Raw genomic sequence first — 23,753 nt, 5'->3', positions numbered from 1 at the left:
GGACACTAGATATTTGTATATTACAAAGCTTCCTGGCTGATTCTGAGCTGCAATCGAAGTGGGGAACCTCTGTCCCAGGGAAGCGTATCATTGAGTTGGAGTTGACAGATGAGAAAAATATCTGATTAGGGAATCCAGACATCAGGGTTTGAGCCATCACCCAGGTACGGAGGGAACACAGAAGAAGTGGGGAGGACTAACATGGCCAGGAAAAATCAGGGGAACTTTCCCAGAGGAGGTGACATTTGAGTTAGATCTTGAAGAATGGGAAGGAGAAGAAAGAATGGTAGAGGAAAGGAAGTCATTGAAATGTGTCACCAAGAGTGTGTGCCAAAAAAGGAGGCATGAAAGGCACACTTTTAGAGCGTCTACTCGTCTCTTCCAGAGACCCTTGCAAGACACTAGAGTCAGATCGACATGGCTTCTGCTCCCATGGGGAGGTTGACTGGAACACACAGAGAAGGGAGACATCAGGAGTTGGGTCTGTAAAGGTAATCTGCATCAGCTTATGAGAGGTCATGACTCCCAGGTAATAAATCTGGAATTGACTCTGTAGGCCATTGTTGACAAGTGTAAGGTCATAGCACACTGGTACGTTGTAATCAGTTGTGAGGGGCTGTGAGTAATGTATGAGCGATGGCCACTAAACCCGCAGTAGAGAGGAATGGTTGAGAAGGCAGACTTTGGAGCCAGGCTTTTGGGATGCAATCCCAGCTTGGCCACTTACCAACCACAGCCACCTACTGTCACCTTGGCAAATTACTAAATGCCCTTTGCCCTAGTTTCTTCAGTTGTATAATACCAAAATGATGGCACCTACCTCATTAGATTGTTAGGAGGGTTAAGTGTTAGTATTTGTAAAACACTTGGAAGAGTGCCTGGGAATATAATTATCTTTATTACTATTACTATTATTATTTTGGTTGTTTTTTAAAGATTTACTTATTTATTTATTTGAGAGTGAGAGAGAGCGAGCTGGGTGAGGGGCAGAGGGAGAGGGAGAGAGAGAATACACAAGCAGATACCCCTCTGAGCACGGAGCCCGACACAAGGTTTGATCCCAGGACTCTGAGATCATGACCAGAGCAGAAACCAAGAGTCAGTCACTCAACCCACCAAGCCACGCAGGCACCCCTATTTTGGTCATTTTTACATGAGTTTGAAAAGTCATACACACACATGTTTGAAGAGACTCGAGTTTATGGATAGCGCATACTTAAGTGCTTTATTTAATAGCAGACATCAGTGTAGGGCGTGAGCCATCATCCTGCCAGTTGCACTTAGCTCTGGTTATGCCCTGGGCAGTAAGCAGAGCCTGCAAATGTCCTACAACACGAACTACTGTCATAGGCTTGCCATGCCACCTGGGCAGGGTTGCCAAATAAAATACAGGACACTCAGTTAAATCTGAATTTCAGATAAACAATAAATAATTTCTTAGAATAAGTATGTCCCATGCAATATACTTATACTAGCAAAAAGTGTAAGTATGAGGGGAGGGCTCATGTGACTCTCTGGTCACACTTCAGGAGCCAGAGTCCCTTCCAGAGAGGTTGGATCTCCATGCCTCTCTGAAGAGTGATTCCCACAGATCAGGTTAGGATGCTCATCCCTGAGGAATCTTCAGGGAAGTTGTTATTAGGTCCTGAAGGTTTAGAAGGACTTTGATGGGTGGGAAAACAGCACGTGGGGTTACAGTCCAGAGCGTTGCACACTCTAAGTGAGGCACAGGGGCATTTGAAGGTTTCCCACGTTTGAAGGTCACTGAGAAGACAATGGCACCTAGGGCATTGGGTGTATGCGGGTGCGTGTGTTTATCTGTGTGTATCCGTGTGTGTGTCTCTGTGTGTATCTGTGCCTGTGTTTGTATCCATGTGTGTCTGTGTGTGTATCTGTGTTTGTATCTGTGTGTGTGTGTTTTTGTGGGGGGTGGTACTCAGGAAGACATATGGTCAGGGAAGTATTTGGGGGCCGGGAGTTCAGGAGTTTAAGAAATTAGATTGAATGAGTTACTACCTAGTTCCTGAATTAGTCATTTTGCTTCCTTTGTTAATGGATTTCATTATAGACATTCAAGTTTCCCTAAGCATTGCCATTTTTTCTTGTTATAATTAGTTTGTTTATTGTTTGTTTGTTTATATTACGTTCTTCTGTGTTCAGTTACAAAAAGGTTATAAGATGGATAGGAACAGCAAGTCAATGATTATTTAACAAGTAATAAGCTGACTGCAGTCAAATGAGCTTGTCATTGGAAGCCTTATTCTGCTATCTGAAGCGAACATGGCAGAGCTCGTTTATTTAATTAGAAGCTGTTTTTACTGGAATCCTTCCAAGAGGACAGTGGGTGTATTCTGTGGTGTTTCAGGGCTCCTTAGATTCCAGAGATCTCACAGATAGAAATTAAATAAAAGGGAACAGTTTAAAATCAAACCCTGTGAACGGTTACTTTCTCCAGTAGTGTCTATTGACTTCTTTCTTCCGTGTCAGCTGCTTGGGGATGGAGACCTTTCTCCTCAGAACTGGGCAGATATAAATTACATAAAAATGTACCAAGTTCTTTTGGTGTTTTTCCCAGATTTAGAAGACACACATCTTGCCATTTCTTGATTAATTACTACATGGAAGTTGCTGAGAGGCAAGCTTGGCTCAACATAACGAAGGACTCGCATATGATTGTGGGACACTGCCAGGCTGGGTGACGAAGATTTGGGTCCCAGTCTCAAGTGCAGCCATAATTCTTTGTGGGACCTTCAGCAAGTTGTTTCCCTTCTCTGGGCTTTAATCTCCAGGTGTGGAATGAGGAAGGGATCATTATGTTTCCTTTTAGCTGCCCCACTCTGAAATCATGGGACGCACTGGCAAGAGGGCTGTCCAAAGAGGAGTACTCAGGTAAGCCAAAGCAGCAAGGGAAGGCCGGCTGAGTGGGGAGACCCAGTGGAGCCTTAAAGGAAGGACAAGTACAAATGAAAGGAGAGAACCTTATAAATTTATTCTAAACAAATAATCATAGACACATACAAAGACTTGATGAAAGACATAATGCTAGGAGGATCTGGGATATTATTATTTTGAGAGTATTAAAGAGTTCATGAGTGCTTGGCGTAGACCTTCTTGTTTCTAGGAACAGCCGAGTAGGTTATTTAACAAATCCTCCCACTGAAAGCTACTAAAAATATAGATTAAAAAAATCTTAGAAGCACCAAAGAGATGACAAGAAAATAAGGAATTACTGGATTAAAAATAAAGGGGAAATGAAAACCTAGTGAGATAAGCAAGCAGAGAAACTGCTTTTGATCTAAACACACTTGCTGATCCCTCAAAATTAAAGCTTTGTTCTGGCAGTCTAAGAGGTGAGAGGGACAAAAATCAAAGCTCAGGCCACATACAGTAAGGCATCTCCTAGGAGACCCTTCCCACCACAAGCTGGGACCCAAAGGCTTCACTGCCAGGATGAGACTGAACAAGTGACATAGCTCCCATAGAATTACAGCCTGGCTCCAATCCTCTGGGTCCCTCGTTAGTCTCTTTCTACTCAAAATGTGATCCATGGGGTCACAACATCAGCAGTACCGGGGAGCTTATTAGAAATGCAAATTCTTGGGCCTCATCCAAGACCAACTGTATCAGAATCTATACTTTAACAAGATCCTTGGTAGAAGCCAACCCAAATCCTCTCAGAGGAAATGTACTTTCGTCATAGACCTCAAATTATTCCTGAAAATAGTTTTTCTAACACAGCATCCAGTAAATAGTCAAAGATAATACGTCACAAAAGAAAATTAGGCTGAATAAGAGAGAACCAGCAGAAACAACAGGTAATAGAAACAGAACTACAGAGACTTCACATGGTGGAATTATCAGATGCAGTCTACAAAACAATAATTTATATTCACAACAGCTACATGTAAAAGGGATCATAAAATTTTTTTAAAAAACTTGAAGATGTCTTCAGTGAATAGGAAACTATAAAAAGTTTGTAGCATATTTGAAAAAGAACTATAGCACTTCTAGACATAAGTGTTTGGCATGTTTCCTGGAGCTCATCCATTTGTGGATGACTGGCATAGGGTAGTATAGATGACCAGATATTGAAGGTGTGTGGGAAAGGCTAGACAACTGGTTATCAAGATCATTGAAAAGGGGAGGCCATTACTGTCTAAGGATTAGCCTGGTCATCCTCATTTCCTTCTAGTATAGATGCCATAGGATGTTTTCCTAAGGATGGGATACCCTCTAACTGGCTAGGGCCCATGGAATCCTAGCTTGATTTCTCCTCGTGTAGGCTTGAGAATCCTGTGGGAGGTTGCTAGATCATTCATTGGAGTAAATAACATCACAACTGCATAATATTTGCAGACAGTTAAGGATCATCCACAGAAACCCCAGATGAAACAGAAGGAGGCTCTCTGGGAGACACATGGATCAGGTGCCATGGATCCAGGAGAAGTTTGTGAACTATGATCCAGACACTATTTGCACATTTCTGCATGAGTCTGCACAAGACCACTCCACTTTCAAACATTCTCAGAACTTCATAATCTTCAGATTGTAAAGAGAAAACACTACGGTCCTTCTTTGGACGCTCCAGCCTTCTTGGTTCTGTTTATCCCTTCCCCTTGTTGTACTCCATCAAACTCTCCAAATGGGAGGTTTGTGTCCATATTTTCTGTCTGCTCTCACCCTTCAGAACCCCTGCACCCTAATTTCTGTGCATGTCATGAGCATATTCAAGTTCCACTTTTCCTTTGGTTCATCCTCCCCAAATTCTCTGATCATCTTCTTAGGGCTCTCTCTTTGGAAATCATAGTTATCATTCACCTAAACCATTTTTCGTTATACTACTTAATCCTCACACTACTTGTGCAGAATAAGCATTTTTGTTATTCCTATTTTATAACAATGTGCATTCATTATAGGAAAATTAGAAAAGACCTCTAAACAAAAGAAGCAAATTGAAATACTCTTGAATTTTACTACACAGAGATAACTTTACCACTGTTAATATTTAGTATATTTCCTCAAACTTTTTTATATGAAGTTTTTTTTGCAAAAAAATGAGATTTTGCATGCTGAGCTTATGGTTTTATAACCTTTTTTATTTACTAACAATATACAGTGAAACTTTTTTCCATTTTAGTAAATATATACCCTACAACATAATTTTTAATGTTTGCAAAGTATGGATGTATGATAACTTATTTAACAAACCTTTCATTGTTGGGCATTCCAATCTTTACTATTAAAATAGCATCTTGTAGCTACATCTTTGTGCATATTCTTAATTATTTCTCCAAGACAGATTCCTTAATCTAGAAATGGATTCATGCTTCTGATTTTGATAAATTTCCCTTCCAGAAAGTTTGTACTAATTTAGACTCCAAACAACAATGTGTGAAAATGAACATTTCCCTGAACCCTAGCATTTGGGGATTATTGTTTTTATCATCTGGTTAATGTCATAAGTAGCCTATTATTGCTGTTTTAATCTGATTATAAATAAGAATATTTTCTCTTATGTTTCTTTACTATTTGATTCTTTTGTGAATTAAACTGTTAGGATTCTGTATATTTTAACACACTGGCACATAGAAATAAATATTAGCAGCATCATTATCCTCCTTATAGGTAGCATCATTGTACACTGCAAATGGTTTCCCCAAATTTGTCATTTTCTTTTCATTTAATTCAACTGTACTTTGTTAATTTAGGCTACACAGAGGTTTAAAGTTTTGATGTGAAAAAACTCATGAACCTTGATCTTTACGGTTTCTGCCTCTAGTTGCATGCTTAGAAAGACCTTTCCCACTCTAAGATTATAGATTCACCTTAGAGTATTTTTGTATTTTCGTATTTTACATGTAAATCATTAATACATTTAGAATTTATTTTCATATAAGGATGCGATAGAGATCAGTGACTTCTCACAAAAGGCCAAATGGTTTTCCAACTCAACATTTTGAGTGTTTTTCAAAAGGAACAGAGCAAAGACATTTTTGAATTGAGACCTGTGAATGGCTGTATCTCTGAGTGGAAAGGAATTAATTACCACATGTCAGAAATCAGCATGGGGCCAGAGCTATTAAACATACTAATGGCTTGGATGGAAGAAGAGCTGCAAAGCAGGCTGTGAGCTTCTCCCTGTCCAGTGGTGATTTAAATGGGTTAGTTACAGCCCAGGATGACAGTGAGGAAAGCCAGACAGTCTCCCATTTTTTATCAGGGAAGGGAGCAGCTATGGTGTCCGCAGACAGGATTGGATCTGCTTGTAATCTGGTTGCCTGCAAGGCTCCCCTGCCTCCTTGGCCCTCATTTTGAAGACTGGAAAGGGAGTAGAAGGCCTGAGAAGGGCCAGGGCCTTCAAAAGCAGCCTCCCTCTGTGGCCAGGCCTGGAAAGATGACATCCAGGGTATGCTCACTTATGCCCCGGATTCCCTTCCAGCATGGCCGCGCTCTCTGGTTTTGCTCCACTGACTTCTGGCTTCTGCTTCTGCTCTCCTATATCCCCTATTCTGTAATTTTCTTCAAAGCACGTATTTCATATTAAAATCATTCTTCTCTAGACTTTTCTTTTTCTGTTTGGCAGTCGTATCATTGCATGCTTTTTCCACCTTTGAACTGTTTTTCATAATGTCATATTTTCTGAAATAGGACCTTGGTTTTTCTACAGGCAAGAAGCATAATGATACTACTTGACAATTACAAGTTGCTCCCACTTGTTCTAACACAAACATCTGAGTCATCCTAATAGGTAGGTAGGCAGGGTCATGTGGACAAAGTATAGATTTGAGAAGGGGGTTTGTCTGAGGGGCACAGTGAATCAGGAGCAGATCTGTTCTGGGGTCAGCTTCAGAACTGAGCCCAGCTTCAGAATTCTGCCTCTCATCCTCCCAGGCCCATTTTCTACCCAACTTGATGGCTCCTAGGAGTCCTGTGATTCAACAGAACTTACTGATTTCTCTGCCACAGCCCAGTGCTAGGGTGCCAAGATAACTGATTCATACCCAGTCTCTTAGCAGGTTCCCAACCAGAGTGGTGTTTAAGTATTTCCTGTGTACCAAATGAGAGATGGACAAGGAGGAGTGTTAACCATGGTCAGGCTGTTGGTCAGGGGAGGTTTCACAGAATATCGTATTTGGGCAGGGGGGTTGGAGCCTGTCAGACTGGATGAGCCCTGGAGTCTTTAAAGGATATCTGTTGTCCTGTTCTGCCTGTCACTCATTCCCACCCCCACCTTCCCTGCCCTCAGTGTGTGTGAGTTCATCCTCTGACCACAGATATAGGTTCAGGTCTGGGACCTACATTATTCTAATAATACTCAATCCTGCAGTTTTTGTTTATTCTATTGGGAAAAAAAGATGCTGGTCTTTCCACAGGGTAACTGAGAAGCTGATGGCCATCTTGCCTCTGTGAGGAGAGAAACTGCCTGAGGAGAACCCAGACAGGAAAGCAGAGCTGAGAGAGGGAGAGGGTGAGACTGTCTTCAGGACACTGTCTGGGTTCTGAATCCAGCCACCCATGAAAGCAAATACCTTGAGTTTTTCAGCCATGTGAGCCAAGAGATTCCTTTCCTCAGGTGGGTAAATCAGTTTGAGTTGGGTTTCTATCACTTGCAACCCAAAGATTCTTAACTAACCTAGAGTCCTGTCCAAATCCAAGGCTGTGAGTCTTTGGCAGACTGGGGGGCAGGAGTGGTGTCTACACGGCCTCAGTACCTATCTCTTCTACCTTGCAGGTCCTGCTGCTCAGCGTTCATGGAATGATTAGATCCAGATTGTCCTGCTTTCAAAGCTGCCAATTTTTATTCCTTGGTGATGTCAGATTCCAGACCAGCAGGACTTTCTGAGCAACTACTGGAGGATTTCTTTGCAAGTGAGTGCTCCTCCTGCAGGACTCCTACGTGAAGGTCACAGATGATGGCTAGGAAACCTCTGTTGTATGTCTTTATAGAACACTACCCCCTCCTTCTTATGGAAAATAACCCCTGCCTCACTCTAGCCATGTGGTTTGAAAGAAAGTTGCCAGAATCTTAGTGGCACAACCATGTGACCAAAGTGACTGGCCTGGAGTGGGCACCTGCCCAAGAATGGGATGAAGAAAGAAGTCTCAGATCTCCAACAGTGGAGATGTGTAGAGGCATCAGTGACCAGGTCCCTTAGACTGTGGCACAAACAGTCTGAGGAGGGAGGGAATAAAATGGCCTTACAGAGAGATCATGGCATGAAGGATGTGGAGATGGGTCAGGTGAGATCAGGTGACTCTCTACTCCCACATACGATTTGTCTTTGGGATCCTATTATATCCCCTACATACCTCTTGATTACATAAGGCTTCTAATGAATCCCCCTGCAAATAACCAAGCCAAGTTAGCTGCATTAGGGTGTCTGTCCTTTGCAACCCAAAGGGCCCTATACAGCTGCAGAACTCCCTCAGGCCAGGCCAGGCTCCATTTAGCTAACTAGCTACCCATTAGATCTGTGGTTCATAGCCCTGATTCATATTAGAATTACCTCAGGGACTTTTAAAACATAATGGTACTGTAGCCCAGTACCACAGACTCTCACTTAACAGATCTAGAGGACGGGCCCAAAACAGGTATTTTCTTAATCTCCCCAAGTGATTTTAACATTTATCTAGGCTTGTACATCACTGAAGAAATGATCAACTCACCCTACTTGCCTATGGAATGGGACATGAGGCAATAAAGGTTGTAAGGGAAAGACCATTTGGCAGTCTTGGCATCTGAAGGGCTTGGTCTAAGCCCTGTCTTGGTCACAAATCCTGTGACTGTAGGCATGTCTGTTGGCCAAGCCTCAGGAACCCCACTTATAAAATGGAATTAATAAACTACCGCTCTGTCCTCCTGACAGAGGTCTTTAGGGATCAGATGTGAAGGAACCTAGAACTCTAAGCATCCCAAACCTGCATCTCCCAGAACAGAAACTGCATGTCCACTTAACACACTCCTTACCACCATGGAGCCTTTGCAGGTTTCCTAGAGTCAGGATTGAGAAGCCTCTGGAGGGAGAGAGAGCAACTCCACCTCAGCAGAGGAAGATGGGTCTCAACCTGTGGCTTAAACGGAGTGTCTGTGTCCTCTCTTCATTCCCACCCCATGCCTACCTCACCCTACTCTACCCTACCCCCATCAAAGTTCCTGTAGGAACACCTCAAAGATTCCTTGTCAACAGCCAGGCACCCATCAAGGCTACTTAATGATCAAATCAGCCTTTCTAGGCCTTTCCCTAAAGGATTTTAATATCTGTCCTTGTTCTCCCCTGGATTTTTTTCCACCACTCTTTGGCTTAATAAATGCCTTTCCAGAAGGCTTCAACCCGGCTGGAAGTATACTTGAACAGCAATTCTAAGTCCTTATTAGCTCTATAGTGATCAGGTGAAGGAATAATTGATCTCAATCAGGAACACCTGGTTTCATAATTGCACAAATGATTATAATTCAATAATAAAAGTCAATTTAACAAACTTAATTCAGATTGCTTTAACCTCTCGCAGACAGTTAAGAAATGAAGAAGCAAACAGGGAGAAAAGGAAAAAGGGGGGAAAAGAAAGGAAAAAGAAAAGCAAAGGTCTGCCTCAATCACCTGACCAGATAGGGCCCAAACATAGCTGATGGATTTTACCCCCACCATAGCATGTATTGTTGCTTCCAGGCCTTTGTCCATTATGTTCTTTCTATGTTGACTCTCCTTCCCCCATCTCTATACTTCCAAACTGTATCCATTTTTTCCAGATCAAGCTCGAATACCACCTCCTTCCCCTCTGTAAGGTTGGGGGCTTGAGGGAGACGGTGACCAAGGGAAGGAAAGTAATGTCCCTTGAGGAGCTATTGCAAGTCAGCCAGACATTTACTTCTGGATTTCATTTAGTTCTCATAGAGAGGTGGGAAACTGAGGCTCAGAAAGCTTCACACTTGGCTCACAGTTGAATGGCTGGAGAGAAAGCAGAGACAGGATTTGAACTCAGGTCTTCCTGATTTCAGAGCCTGTGCCCTTTGCTCTGCACCATGCCAACCCCCCAGGGGACCCTGGACCTTCCTCCTTGGTCTCGACACTACTGCAGCCGACTTGGTTCAGAACCATGAAGAATTTGGCCGAGAGTTTGCCCGGCCGATAAGGCTTTCTCTGCCGGCTTCCACCTGGTAGAAGTAGCTGTCCCCTTCATCTCTCCCCAGGCAGATACCAGCTCCCAGGGGTCAGAGGTGGGCTTTGAAGCACTCGTTTGTGAATCACTTCAACCTTGTGAATACCAGAGGCTGAGTTTCAAGGAGTTTTGGCTTGGGATCAAGGAGAATGTGTCAGGCTGAGGCCCAGAGATGGAGGAATGCCCAAAGGCTAGTCTGCTTCTGTCTGCTCTCCGAGAGGACTAGGGAGAGAGCGTGTGGTGCTTTGCTGACCTATGCCGGTGGGAAGGGGGAGAGGAAGCATGTGAGAAGCCTCAGGACCCACCTCTCTATTCAGTAAGCATTCATGGCATGCCTACCAGACCCACACTGGGCACAGGGATTCTGAGCTTACTACTGCTATTACTGTTGTTATTATTAATGAAAATAATACCACCCACTGTTTATTCAATATCAATCAGATACCTTGCTAAGGATATAGATGCATTATCCCATTTTTCTTCATAGCCCTATAATGTAGGTATTAGTATATCCCCCTTTTACAGAGGGGTAAATTGAGATCAAGAGGATTTAAGTAATGTTTCCAGGGTCGCAGAACTCATTAGGGGTAGACAGGGCTTAGATTTAAACCCAGGTGTCTGGCTTTAAAGCCTAGGTCTCATGGTCCTGCTACAAGCCCTGGGGAATGTGAGAATGCACGTGAATAACAACAGTCCAGTAGGAAAGTGCCAGTGGGAAAAGGTGGCAGCCAGAGCTGCCTCAGGCGGGGGGGACACTGTGCGGCTGACTATGGCAGCAGAGGGCCTTCTTCATCCCTGGGCAGCTGGCCCGTCTCTGTCTGGGCTGGCCCCTCTAAAGGCTGAGTTCTCAGAGACACCCTGTGTAGACTCTTTGATCCACTCCTCCTTGGGCTTCCTCTCCAGTTTCTGGACAAAATTTCCATTTTAGAAATGGATAGTGTTGCTTTAGGGAACCTGTCACCGTTAGCTATGAAATCTCCCCCTGTCCCCGACCCTTGACTGGCAAGCTTTAAAGAAGTAATTTATATTGATTGTAGGAAAATGAGAAAATGCTGATAAGCAAGAACTCTTTAAAATTTCCTAGAAATTCTATCATCCAGAGACAACTGCTGCCAGAATTTTGCTGTTTGTTCATCCAGACGTCATCCAATGGTCACATAAAGGATGTGTGTCAACATACTTTTCTTTTACAAATGTATAATCATACTGAAATTCTGTTTTGTCACATGCCTTTTTCACGGAGGGATGTGTAGTGACTGCCGTCCCATGGGATCCTACTTGAAACAAATAGTTTCTAAACTTTTGCAAGCTTTGGAATCTGGAGCATGGCAGCTCATAGGTAACAATGTACAGGAGAGGCAAGGATTGAGACAGACAAGCCGTAGTAGTTTGGGCCCTGTTCTCCCTCCCATAGCTGGGTGGCCCCTTGGAATGTCACTGTTCTTATCCATCACGTGGGGATAGTACCCTTCCCTCCGCTGGCCTCCCAGGGTTGGGGCGAGCTATCTATGCAGTGACCGCCATGAAGTGCTGGTGTAGACTCTTCTTGTATTATCCGAATATGAGGTCTGACTCAGCCAAGAATCCCTTTTCTTTTGCACTTGTGAGTTCCGAAGTGAGAGCCCAAGGATCCCAAGTTTTCAGGCACATCCCTATGGTACCCATCAGCCCATCATCCCTGTTGGTGATGAGGTTCTAACACTTCATTCCTCAGGGAGGAATTACACCCTGCTGGTTGACTTACCTGGGTGGTTTACTGCCCTATTTTCTAGGCTTTTGGCTACTACTGGGCTCATGTTCTAGATAGGTGGGGCATCCTTCCCAGGTTCCTCTTCATAGTGGGTCTAGCCGCAGCACCCTGAAAAGGCTCCCCGAGCTTCCTGCTGCCTTTCACAGTCTCCCTGAGGCCTACCCACTTCCTCTTCTCTCTTCTCCGGGGCCTCTTTGAGTTAGGATGCTGTCTTTACTTTGCAGCCAACACTTAGTACTTCCTCACTTTTCTGCCCCACCTTCCAGGACCAGGTCGACACTTTACACTGACAGAAGAAGTTCTGTGGTTTTCCAGGGATTCTGATGAGGACTTTCCAGGTGGGCCGCCCCTGGGCTCCATAGCAACCCCAGGTTCGACTTGCCTCTTGCTACAGCTGAGTTTTGTCTAGGCCAAGGTGGCCGCTGGACATGCCCCCTGTGGCAGTAAGATCCCGAGTGGTACCTACCCCTCCCCCTTTCCCAGGAGCCCACCACAGCTGAGGAAACTGAGACCTGAATTCCCAACCCTTCCCTCTCCCCTCCATCCGATTCACCTGCAATCCCCTCGTCCTGAAGTTTTCTTCTGTGTTCCTATCCCCCACTTGCCCATTCTTCAGACTTATGCTTCCTCGTTCTCCAGAACTCAGCTCAGACCTCAGGGCCTTCCTCACACCACAAGGCTAGTTTAGGTGCTTTTAGCCTCAAAGCACCTAGTACTTCTAATAACCACAATAAATTCCAATTTTCTGCTAATCTGTCTCCAGGGTGTGCGTTCCTGAAGGAAGGGATTTTGTCTTCTGTTCCATTATTCCCCCAGAGTCATAATAGGGGTTCAATAGATTTTCATGAATAACTGAACAAACTTAGTATATCTTAGTCCCGCTGGGACCACTTCAACCACCATTTATGCTTCTGGAGAAACTTCTTGGTAACTCAGAAATCCATCCTTCCTTTCTCCTGGAGCTGAGCTGTGGAAAGATTCGACAAAATCAAGGTTGGCAGTCTACCTTTCTGGTGGGCCTCCCTCGTAACCCAGGTGGGGCCATTAGAATCCTGCCTTTGGCAGGCTCTGCTTTCTCTTGGGAGAGAAAGCCAGACCTGGGACTGACAAGGCCTTTGAGCTTCTGCACCTTCCTGCCCTGTGGACTTCCTGGCCTATCTTCCCCAAAAGCTGCCTGGCACTGGTTCATTTCCCAAATGAAGGTGAATTTTGCTAATGTCCTGAGAACACTGTGATATCCCTAAAAGAAATGGGAGATGTCATGCCCAGGTTCTACTTGAGTATCATCAAAGCTGAATTAGAAATAATCAAGCTTACCTCATTCATGCATGCATTTCCTGATTCGGGGAGCATTTACTGAGTTCCTATTATGTCCCAGGTACTGGGCTCAGTGCCAAAAATCTACATTCCACTGGAGGCAAACTCTCTTCTTTAACAGTCCCCACTGGCTGAAACAACTGCATCTAAAGCTACTCCTTCTGTTGACCGATTTATGTAATGACCATTTGCCTAAAATTCAGCCCAGTTAGGTGTTTTTTAATTTGTTCAGATATCCTGAACAAATTATTCAGATTATCCTTTTTGCTATCTTTTTTTTTTTTACATTGTAAGATTTGTTTTTGTAATGAATTACTCTTAGGATTCTTCCTGTATCAATCAAGATGTAAAATATTTTTTAGAAAAATTAAGTATATAAGCCAAACTGAGGTTTGAAGACAGGGGTTTGTGGAACTGGTGGGCTCTTGATTCTTTTTGCCATTCATTTTCCCGATTCTGTTGGCATGGGGACATGTATTTTTGGTCGCCAGGGAGGGAGTATAGTTTGGGAGGGAGTATGGAAAGAAGAGAAACCCCAGGATAGGACCTAAGGGATGGATCCCAGGGGCAGGGTGCAGGCTAGATGATGAAGGATCGCGTGCACAAAAGACTGAAAGGCTCTGCACACGTGGAGCCTGGCCCAGAGCTGGGAGGAGGCCACTAGCCTCCTGTCTCCGAACCAGAGGCAGAGTATGGCTTTAGGGCCGCTGTAGTGCCCTGAGCAGCAAGGCTGCGTGAGCGAGGATTTGAGTTGAAGAGCACCAAATACACATGCTGTGGGGCCCCCATGAGGTGGCCCCGGGGACCAGCTGGGGGAGGGGGCTGCTGACGTCCCCTGGTCATCCCGGTCAGGGCCCGTGGTGGCAAGACTTCAGCATTAATGTCATTGAACTTCATTTGCATCCCCCGCTTGCAGAGGCCTGGGAATGTGTGGGTTCTAGGACACCCTCAGGAACAGAAAACAGCCTCACGCTTCAAAGAATGGTGCCACTGAGTGAAGATCATCGGAAATACAAAATAAGTTGAAAGTGCCCCATTTTAAAAGTAAGGAAAAGGTCATCTTTATAAATTAAAAAAAAAAAAAAAGCAGGGGATGGATTCATTATCGGGCCAATTGACCACGGAGCCGCCGCTCCCCCTCAACCACGCATGGCAGCCCCTCTGTTGAGAATCCCGAAACAGGCAGAGCAGGGGACCCAGGAAACAGTCCTGGCACTCCCATCTAGTCTCCCCATTGCCAAGGAATCCGTAGCGATGCTGGGGGCTGGGAGAGCTGCGGCTGGGGCAGGGCAGCCTCCCGGTGAGGGCAGAGAACAAACACAGGTCTCCAGGCTGCATGGGGGTGGCAGGGGTGGGAGGAATGCGGTGCACAGGGCTCTGCTCCACTTGCAACCCTGGACCGCAGCCAAGCCTCCGTGTGCACTAGGACCCAAGACAGAGCCCTCGCATGCAAGCTGCAAGAGAATTCCTGTGCTTCTAGGAACCTCAGCCTGGGGTTTGGTCGTCAAAACCTCTAGCTACAAAGACCCTTAGGGATTATCTGGTCCAACCCCCTCATTTCCCAGAGCACATTGCTGGGGCCCCCGAGAGGGGAAGGAATTTGTTCTCTGTCACCAGGAATGTCAGTGACGCAGGATCCTCCTGCTGGGTTCAGCCTAGGACGATGAACTCTGACAAGGGACCCTGGATTTCTAATGGGTTCACCATGAAAATCAAAACAATCACAGCAGTCAGTATTTTCCAGTCACTGGAAAAGTCTAACTTTGTTAAATCCGCAAAGCAAAAACATTTGCTAATCAAAGCATTTTACCCAAGTGATATTCAATTAAAGCAATATTAAGGGAAAGAAAATGTGCACATGCTACAGACCACCTACGCAGGATTTATATCACATTCTCTTAGATGAGTGGTAAACTGATGGCAGTTCTCACTGGCTCTGATTTGGACAGCAGGGAATTAGCAGGAGCCTTTAGGAGGATTTGACAGGCAGCTGGAAAGGCTCAGAACCAGGAGCCAGGAGACCACCTCTTCCCTTTTCTCTGCCTCTCAGGGGCACACTGACCTTGGGCAAGGCCTCCAGCCTCTCTGAACCTCAGTATCTTCATCCCTGAAATGGGGATGATGCTCCCTGCCCAGCCTAACCACCCGCCCCTGGGTTTGTTACAAGAATAATATGAGATGGCCCTTAGAACATGTAAAGCAAATGCTAGTGTTGGTTAGCCGCTTTCACTCTGAGCTGATGGCTGACTGCAGAAAGGAGAGAGGCTGAGCAGAGCAGGTGAGAGAAGGCAGGTAAGGGACCTGGAGACCAAGTTACTTGTCACGACAGTTGCAATCATTCGAACTGCTGAGCCTGGAAGCTGTGAGATCTTGCAAAAGGTAAAAGGCATGTGAAGCCAGATGGACCTGTGGGCTCTGGCTCTTCTTGGCCATGTGGTCTTGGACAACTTATGTGAGTTCTCTGAGCATGTGAATGAAAATAAAAATACCCACCTTGCAGAGCTATCACGAATGCTCATGAGAGCTGGCATCTCCTGAGCGCTTATTATAATACTTCAGATATTGTTCTAGGTGCTGAGCCTATATTAACTCATGTGAGCCTCACAACCACCCTCTGAGTCAGATGCTATTACTATCTCCATTTTACCAATGAGAAAATGCAGGCAAAGAGAGGTTGAATGACTTGCTCAGGGTCACACAGCTACTAAGTAATAGAGTCGGGCTTTGAACTTGGGCATGCCAGCTTCAAAATCGATATACTTAACGTCTGTGTAGAGTGTATTAGGTTCTGATGGCTGCTATAACATATTACCACAAACTTACTAGCTTCACACGACACAGATTTATTATCTGACGATTCTAGAGGTCAGAAATCCTAAAATCAAGGTCTTGGCAGGGCTGTTTTCCTTCTGGGGGCTCTAAGGGAGAATCCTTTCCTTGCTTTTTCCAGTTTCTAGAGGCCAGCTGCATTCTTTAGTTCATGGTTCCCTTCCTCATCTTATTCTGACCTCTGCTTCCATTGTCACATTTTTTTCCCTCTCTATTCTGACTTTCCTGCCTCCCTCTTATAAGCGCCCCTGTGGTTACCTTGGGCGCTCCCAGATAACCCAGGATGACTTTTCCATCACAAGATCCTTAACTTAACCCCATCTGCAAAGCCCCTTTTGCCATGTAAAGTAATATAGCCACAGGTTTTGGATATTAGGATGTGGACATTTTGGGGGACCATTATTCAGCCTACCATACTAACTGTGACCTCCCCCAAGAAGGCTACTTTACCTCTCTGAGATTCTGGTCCCTCATCTGTGGAATGGTAGGTGATATTCACCACCCCACAGGGATGTAGTGAGTAGCAAAAGAGAGAAGGTATCTAAAGCACCTGATCGTAGCAGATGTTCAATAAGTATCTACCATCAGAAACTGAGCAGACGTTGCCTGAATGTGGTTGGAAACCAAGATGTTCCTGAGTGGTCTCCACCACTTCCTCAGGGCTGCTGGAAGTAGATCTTTCCACATGGCCCTGCTTCCTCCTCCCAGTTCTCATCAGTGCCGGCCAGGACTGGAGCAGGATGTGGCCATCCTCCCTCTGACTTCCAAGTTTCAGGCATCTTCCCAAGAATTTGAGCTGCTATTTGTCATAGGCAAGTGGTTCCATGTTGGCCAGAATCCACTGGCACCACTCTGCCCCCCAGCCCTGGGCTTGGGGCAACTTGCCTGCTGACTTGGGGCAGAGGTAGAGGAAGAATAAACATGGTCTTTAAAAAATGTATTTCAACTCTTATTTTGAAAATACTAAGGGAATCTGCTACTTCAGAGATACCTACCATGTGGTTGTTATTTTATAATATGGTACTCCCTTGGAACAGAAAAAGAGGGAGAGCCAAGTCACATCTGTGATACAGAGGAAAGAGCAAAATTCAAATGCCAATTCTGCCTTTTACAGACTAACGTGGACACAACCCACACAGTCATATGCCTCAACTGAAGTTGACCCTTTCCTGTTCCCAAGCCATGCCCGAGTTGTCTGAGCATAACTTCCTTTTCCATCCAAGTAAGTGGTTCAGAAATGACTTGTGAGATGCAAGACATCACTGGGGGGCAAGGGCTAGGGGGCTTACTCCTGATGAAATTTTCCAACCATCCAGAGAGGCCCAGCACATGATGGTCTCTCTTTTCTCCTGCCACAGTGATGTCTGGATGACAGGTCTGGCACTCTGTGGCTGTCTTGTCACCAGCCTGAGGACAAAGCCAGCCCGGGGATGGCAGAGAGGTGGAAAGAGTACACTTCCTTAATGATGGACTTGAGCTGCTAAGTCAACCAAACTTGAAGCCTGCTTTACCCTAGACTTCTGATTATATTAGGGAATAAATCCCCCTTTAATTGTTTAAGCCAGTTTTCCAGTATTTGCTACCCAAAACTTCTGAAGTGATCTATTATCTGTGTGATCTTGGGTAAACCACCTAACCTCTCTGAGCTTTATACTAGTCCACCCCTGCATACTCTTGATGAGGATCAAGTGAGAAAGTACATGTGAAAGTACTTTTCAAACAAACTACATAGTGTGGACAATTTTGTCCATTATTATTATTATTATTATTATTATTATTATTATTATTATTATTTTAAGCTTTGGTAAATGTGCATCGGTCAAATTGGGTCTGTTTAATAAAACTCTTTATATCATTGATTTATTCAAATCTGGGCTCTACTTTGACCAAGTAGGTTCGGTTTCATTTTCTGGAGCCGTGGTAGCATTGGAACAGGGCCCAAGTACTCCTTTCTGCCTCTGTCCTGTTGAACTTCAAATGGACCCCCAACGAGACAGAAGTGGTGCAAAGTTCGTGTCGTGAGAAAAGTGCCCAGGGAAGGAGAAACAGTTCTCCCAGTCTCCATTAGGAGATAAGAGTGCAGGAACCCCAGAGAAGTCTCAGTGGTCCAAAGCCCACAGACTCCCAGGTACCTGAGGCTTACTCTGCTGCCTCCTCTCATCTGTGCCTCCCAGTGGATACATTTCTCAGGGGGGAAATTGTAGTTCTGGGGTTTCTAAATAGTGCTGGGCCACCTGTTCCCTCTAGTGTCTGGCCCAGGTCCTTCAGCATAAGGAAACTCTGAGTGATGAACCTTTGCCCTTATCCTGCCCGCTGTGTCTGTGAACGAGTATGGATGGGAACAGCATCTCCGTTCATCTGTAATTGGAATCCCTCAAAACGATGTACAAGCAAGACAGAAAGGGCTCTGAGCCCCAAGGGGTGTGGGCACAGGGATGCTGGAGGGACACAGCCTGCTTGGGGATGGCCCCAGCAGGATGGCTTGCAGCTGGTCCTTGAAAGATGGAGAGATTGGGACACAGAGAGAGCGAGGGGTGGATGAGTTTGCAGGTAAGGGCAAGGAGGTGGGAACTCCTCCAGTGGATCAGGCCACTGATTAACCAGCGCTGGCCTGGGGACCAGCACCAATCTACGACTGCTTTCCTCCGGTCCACGGTGAAGGTGAGAAAGAGAAGGACAAAGAGCAAGGTTGGAATAAGGCTAATTCACTCAACCTGCAGTTTTGTTTTTATTCTGATGTGATGTCCTTCTTCCATTTCAGGCACTAATGGGCCATTACTTCTATAAAACGATGGTCAGCGTCCATGGTAGCTGGAGGAGTCCTCAGTGTTGGTCAGAACTACTCTGACCCCCTCACCTTCCAGGCACACGGGAGGATTCATCTTCCTGGCCCCCATCTCACTGAGGTCTCGACAAGTGACTTGTTTTTACCAATGAAATGTGAGTGAAAAGAACTTGTTACTTCCGGGCAGAATCTCTGAGAGTTGGGTAATCCCACTTCCCCGCCTATGGAAACAAGAGTCGAGGGCAGCCTCTGTCTGCCTGCCCCCCCCCCCCCACCACCACACGCCCGGCACCAGGACCCTGCCAACGTCTGGGGGGCCCAGAGTGTCGGGAGGTAATATCACTTGGGAGGCCTCAAGCTGCGAGGCTTGGGAAGATACTTGCTCCAGCAGGCCCGGGGATGTCGTGACGAACAAGGCAGAGGCAGACTTCCCGCCTTTTCTTTTTTTCTTCCTTTTGACATTTAACTGCCCCCAGGAAATACAACCCCTTGGACATTCTGACGCTCTGATAGCTGGAGCGTGGGCGGTATCCTGTGCGACAAGGACGACGGTTCTCAGGTCAGGGGCCACAATACGGGCCCCCCTGTGCCGACCCAACTGGAGGCACACCTGTTTTTTAATCTGTGCGATGAGGAAATGAATGCGTGGCCTGCACTTCTGCACAGGATTTCAGCGGGAGGAAACGGTTTCGTGGCTGAAAAAGAGAAAGTTGAACGTTACCTGGCAGAGACTCCGCTAGGCCCAGGGATGTCGTGACGAACAAGGCAGAGGCTGACTTCTCGCGTATTTACATATTGTCTATGGTTTTCTGTTTCGTAGGGCATGGGAAAGACCAGGGGCCTGTCACAAGAAAAGTGAACAAACAGGTAAATAAAATAATTAAAACATGGACAAGCAGTCCACCGGGATTCCACGGGGGCTGAGGTAGAGCATTACAAGGGGAGGCCTACTTGAGGTAGGGTGGCTGACAAGACCTTTTCTCAGGAGGTCACATTGAAGTGACAAGCTGCAGGATGCCATGCAGCCGATGGGAAAGGAGTGGGGAGACGGCGTCCCAGGGAGCCCCGCCGGGGAGGACCATCAGGAGGAAAAGCGTGTGGCCTGCTCTAGAGGTGGAGGCCTGCACTGCCCGAGCACAGGCGAGAAGCGGGCGGGAGCACGCAGGGCCCGTGGGCCCCGAGGAGGTGAGTGGAAGAGAGCTGGTGGAAAGTGGCTGGGGCTGCCTGTTCCACGTTGTCCTTAATAAACGCTCAACATAACGCATTCAAAGCAGAAATCCTGATGGCCAGTCACTCCCTACCCCCAGCGTGGTCTCCCTCGACCTTTCCCATCTCGTAACTTCCACTCTGCGGGCTGCTCAGCCCCCAAATTGTGGCGTCTCTCTTACCCTGCATTGAATCCATCAGGGAAGACTACCGGCTCGCCTTCGAACTGCACCCTAAATATGACTACCCTGACCTCCTCATGCTCCCCACCCCCCCATTTCCCCCACCGCCATGGACCTGATCCAAGACACCAGTATCTCCGACCTGGGCTTATAGAAGCCTCTTCACTGGCCTCTCCGCTTCCACCCTTGACCTGAAATCCTGTCCCCTTTCCTGTGACACAGCAGTCAAAGAGATCCTTCAAAACTCAAACCCATTTTCTGCCCCCATCTTACAATGGCTTCACACCTCTCAGAATAAAACCGACATCCGTCATTGCGATCTGGCCCTTCACCATCCCTCGGATCCTACACCCATTTCTCACTCGGCTTCAACCCCACAGCCGTCCTGATGTTTGGAGTGTGCCCAACACGCATCCGTGGCGTGACCTTTGCACTCGTGTTTCCACTCTGAGCCCTTGCCTCAGTTGGTTACCCGTTTCTGTGGCTTGCTCCCTACCTTCATTCAGGTCTTTCCTCAATGGCCTCATTACCAGAGTGTGCATCTGAGGACACTCCTTTCTAACATTCCTATCTTCACACCTGTTCATTTTCCTTCATGATATGAATTGTCACCTGACATATTATATACTTATTTTTCTAGGCCATAGGTTGGCAAACTTTTCTATAAAGGCCAGATGGTAAATATTTTAGGCTTTGCAGGCCATACGGTCTCCATCACAACTGCTCAGCTCCGCCGTTGTAGTGCAAAAGCAGCCATAGACAGTACATAAATAAATGAGCATGGCTGTGTTCCAATAAAACTTTATTTACGGAAAACCAGCGGCAAGCTGGAACTGACCTACGGGCCATAGTCTGCTGACCTCTGGCTTCGGCATTTGTTGTCTACTTCCCTACCAAAACGCAAAGCTCCAGGGGAGTGAGGATTTTGTCCTTTTGTGCGGTACTGAGGCACCTATCAAAGTGCGTGGCATGTGGTAGACAGTCCATAAATATTTATTGAATTAATCGATTCATTGATTGATTAATGAGCTCTTGGGAAACTGATTTTAGAAGGCTGGCTAAGGAATTTGGACTTCCTTCTTTAAAAAAAAGTTCGAAAAGTGTCATTGCCAGTTTTAACAATATTCATGCCTGTTGATTGACAGGTCTTATCTGCAGTCTGCAATTCTCAGAATGGAGACATTTTGAGACAAATGACAGCCACTTGCTCGTCTCACTGCTTACTCCTCTGGTAAGAGCCCTGTTTGATGCACATCGCACACTGAGTTGGATGTGTGATGCCTCACGCTGCTGTCAACAGAAACACACCGAAATAAAATAATCATCTCTGCAAGCAAAGGCCTAGGATGACACTCTAGACGCCCTTCTGGAAATAAAGGGGCCTGCTGCAGCTCTGCAGGGAGCAAAAGCTGGGATCCACCACGAGGCTGGGTGTGGAAAAGCAGAGAGGCCAGCAGAGGCTGAAAGTGTTGTGAGGCGGGGAGATTGGGTTGGGTGGGGTCAAAGGGAATGGGTACAGCCTGATCAAAGAATGACTCATTTTCTGAGATGTGACAGGCCAAGGCATGGGGTTGGCCAAGAGCAGGATGTGCTCCTGGATTCTGAAAACCCCAGTTAGAGCGGGTTGTTTCTTTCTGGAGAGGTGGGTGGATTCATATGAGGGTCTGGACTGTGGACAGCCCTGAGAGCCAGTCTGGAGAACTGGTACCATTTGGCAATGGGAAACCACTGAGGTTTTTGAGCAGTCGGTTGTTATGGTGATGGAATTTCCTCTGCCATAAGGTTGAGAAATGGAATGAATGAGCAAGCAGATGTGAATAAATGAGGGAGGGGCAAATCTCAGGTGAAGGAGTCCGAACCGAATCCTGAGGGCACTGGGGAATCACTGAAATGTTTTAGGTAGAGAGTGACATGATCATCCCTTTTTTCAGATGAAATGGGTAAGGGGATTGGAAGGAGTGGGAGAGTCTTTGGGATAAGGAGACCAGTTGGATCACTGCTTCTTTTTTTTCCCTTTTTCTTTTAGAGAGAGAAGGTGTGGCTTTGGCGGGGGAGGGGACAGAGGAAGAGGGAGAGAGAGAATTTTTTTTTAAGATTTTATTTATTTATTTGAGAGAGGGAGAGCATAAGCGGGGAAGAGGGGCAGAGGGAAAGGGAGAAGCAGACTCCCCCTGAGCAGGGAGCCCGATGCAGGGCTCCATCCTAGAACCCCGAGATCATGACCTGAGCCGAAGGCAGATGCTTAACTGACTGAGCCAGCCAGGCACCCCTGGACCACTGCTTCTAGAATGTCCTTCTCTTGCAAGTCCTCACATTGCCCTGATGCAGTTACCTCCTGTGTCCACCTACCTCCGCACCAAGTTGGCACATAATGTTGATTTGCTAAATCTGGCAATCCACTCAAGTGCCACTTCCTCCCTCCACGAAGCCTTCCGCCTCTCCCCACCTGGAAAGGACCTTTCCTCTTGGGGCTTTCATGCTTCCTCAGATGTTCCTCTCTAATTGCAGTGATTGTTTTTCATCTTAGAATCAGCTTGTCTGGATTCAAATAGCAGCTCTACCACTTGCTCTGTGGCCTCAGGCAAGTTCTCTTCCTTCCTTCCTGGGCCTCGATTTCCTCATTGATAAAAATGGGGATAATAATAATAATATCTTTCTCCTAAGGTCACTGTAAGGATTTAATGAGTTAATATTTGTGATAGGCTAAGAACAGTGCCTGAAGTATAATGAGCTTTGGATAAGCAATGGCTATTATTATTATTATTGCTATTAAAGTTATTTGTGTCCATGTCTTATCACCCATAATAGATTTGAGCCTTTGAGGGTAAAGACTGTGTCTTATTCATTTTTGGGTCTTCCTCAGTGAGTAGCAAAATGCATCCACATAGTATGTGCTCAATAACTATTTATAGAATGAATCAATAATGATCAAATGAGTGAGTGAATATAACCTGTAGAATGTAATTTAACTATTTGTGATGCTGGAAAAAAGTATTATTTTATATTCAAAGATACTTTGATCTTTAAAGGGAAAAACAAACGATGTGGGTAATGACAAGAAGCTAAGAATCTGAGTACGGAAGGAGCACAGGGCAAACCCTGCCATATGTGTTCTCCAAACCCCACTCTGTGCCTTGATTTTCCCATCCACAAAATGAAGAGAATTGATTACATGATCTTGAAGGTCCTACCTAGCCCTCCAGTTCTATTATTGGGATCATTAGATTCTCAAGAGTTTTGCTTTTTAGTGACTACACCATTAGGAATTTCCTAGAAAAATGAGTGGAAGAATTTTTTTTTAACTGAAAAAATGCTTCCAAAAGACACTGAGCGCTAGGGCATAGAGAAAGATCTTACCAGGGCTGTGTGAGAGGTGGGTCCTCTGTTCCCTCACTTTAATTAGGACTAACATATCAAGGAAAGAAATTCTGCCAGAAGTATGTACAACAGTCACATTTACCCTGAAGACAGAGGAAGCTTGAAAACATGAATCAAACCTGCTCAGAATTCTCCTGAGAAAAAGAAC

The 23,753-nt window shown here is 45.7% G+C and overlaps 2 long non-coding RNA genes across 2 annotated transcripts in view; one reads left to right on the top strand and one right to left on the bottom strand.

Moving 5' to 3' along the window:
• Nucleotides 1-1,018: 1,018 nt before the first annotated feature.
• LOC123849838 (uncharacterized) lies at nt 1,019-23,255 on the top strand. Its single transcript, XR_006792173.3, has 7 exons — nt 1,019-7,573; nt 7,733-7,869; nt 17,169-17,276; nt 18,816-18,994; nt 19,660-19,706; nt 19,825-20,024; nt 21,373-23,255. It is a non-coding gene; the product is annotated as an uncharacterized LOC123849838 (long non-coding RNA).
• The window catches only part of LOC123849835 (uncharacterized), a 110,280-nt gene continuing 105,501 nt past the window's right edge, over nt 18,975-23,753 (bottom strand). The window contains exons 9-10 of the long non-coding RNA XR_010407926.1: nt 19,561-19,680; nt 18,975-19,060 (exon numbers count right to left, since the gene is read on the bottom strand). This is a non-coding gene — a long non-coding RNA (uncharacterized LOC123849835). The remainder of the gene's footprint in view (nt 19,061-19,560; nt 19,681-23,753) is intronic.

Source organism: Mirounga angustirostris, unplaced genomic scaffold (assembly GCF_029215605.1).
Source record: "Mirounga angustirostris isolate CCGP_5_RB_7025 unplaced genomic scaffold, mMirAng1.0.hap1 SCAF_15, whole genome shotgun sequence".
Taxonomy (NCBI): domain Eukaryota; kingdom Metazoa; phylum Chordata; class Mammalia; order Carnivora; family Phocidae; genus Mirounga; species Mirounga angustirostris.
Note: the sequence above shows the minus strand (reverse complement) of the source record. Positions and strands in the feature narration are given on the sequence as shown.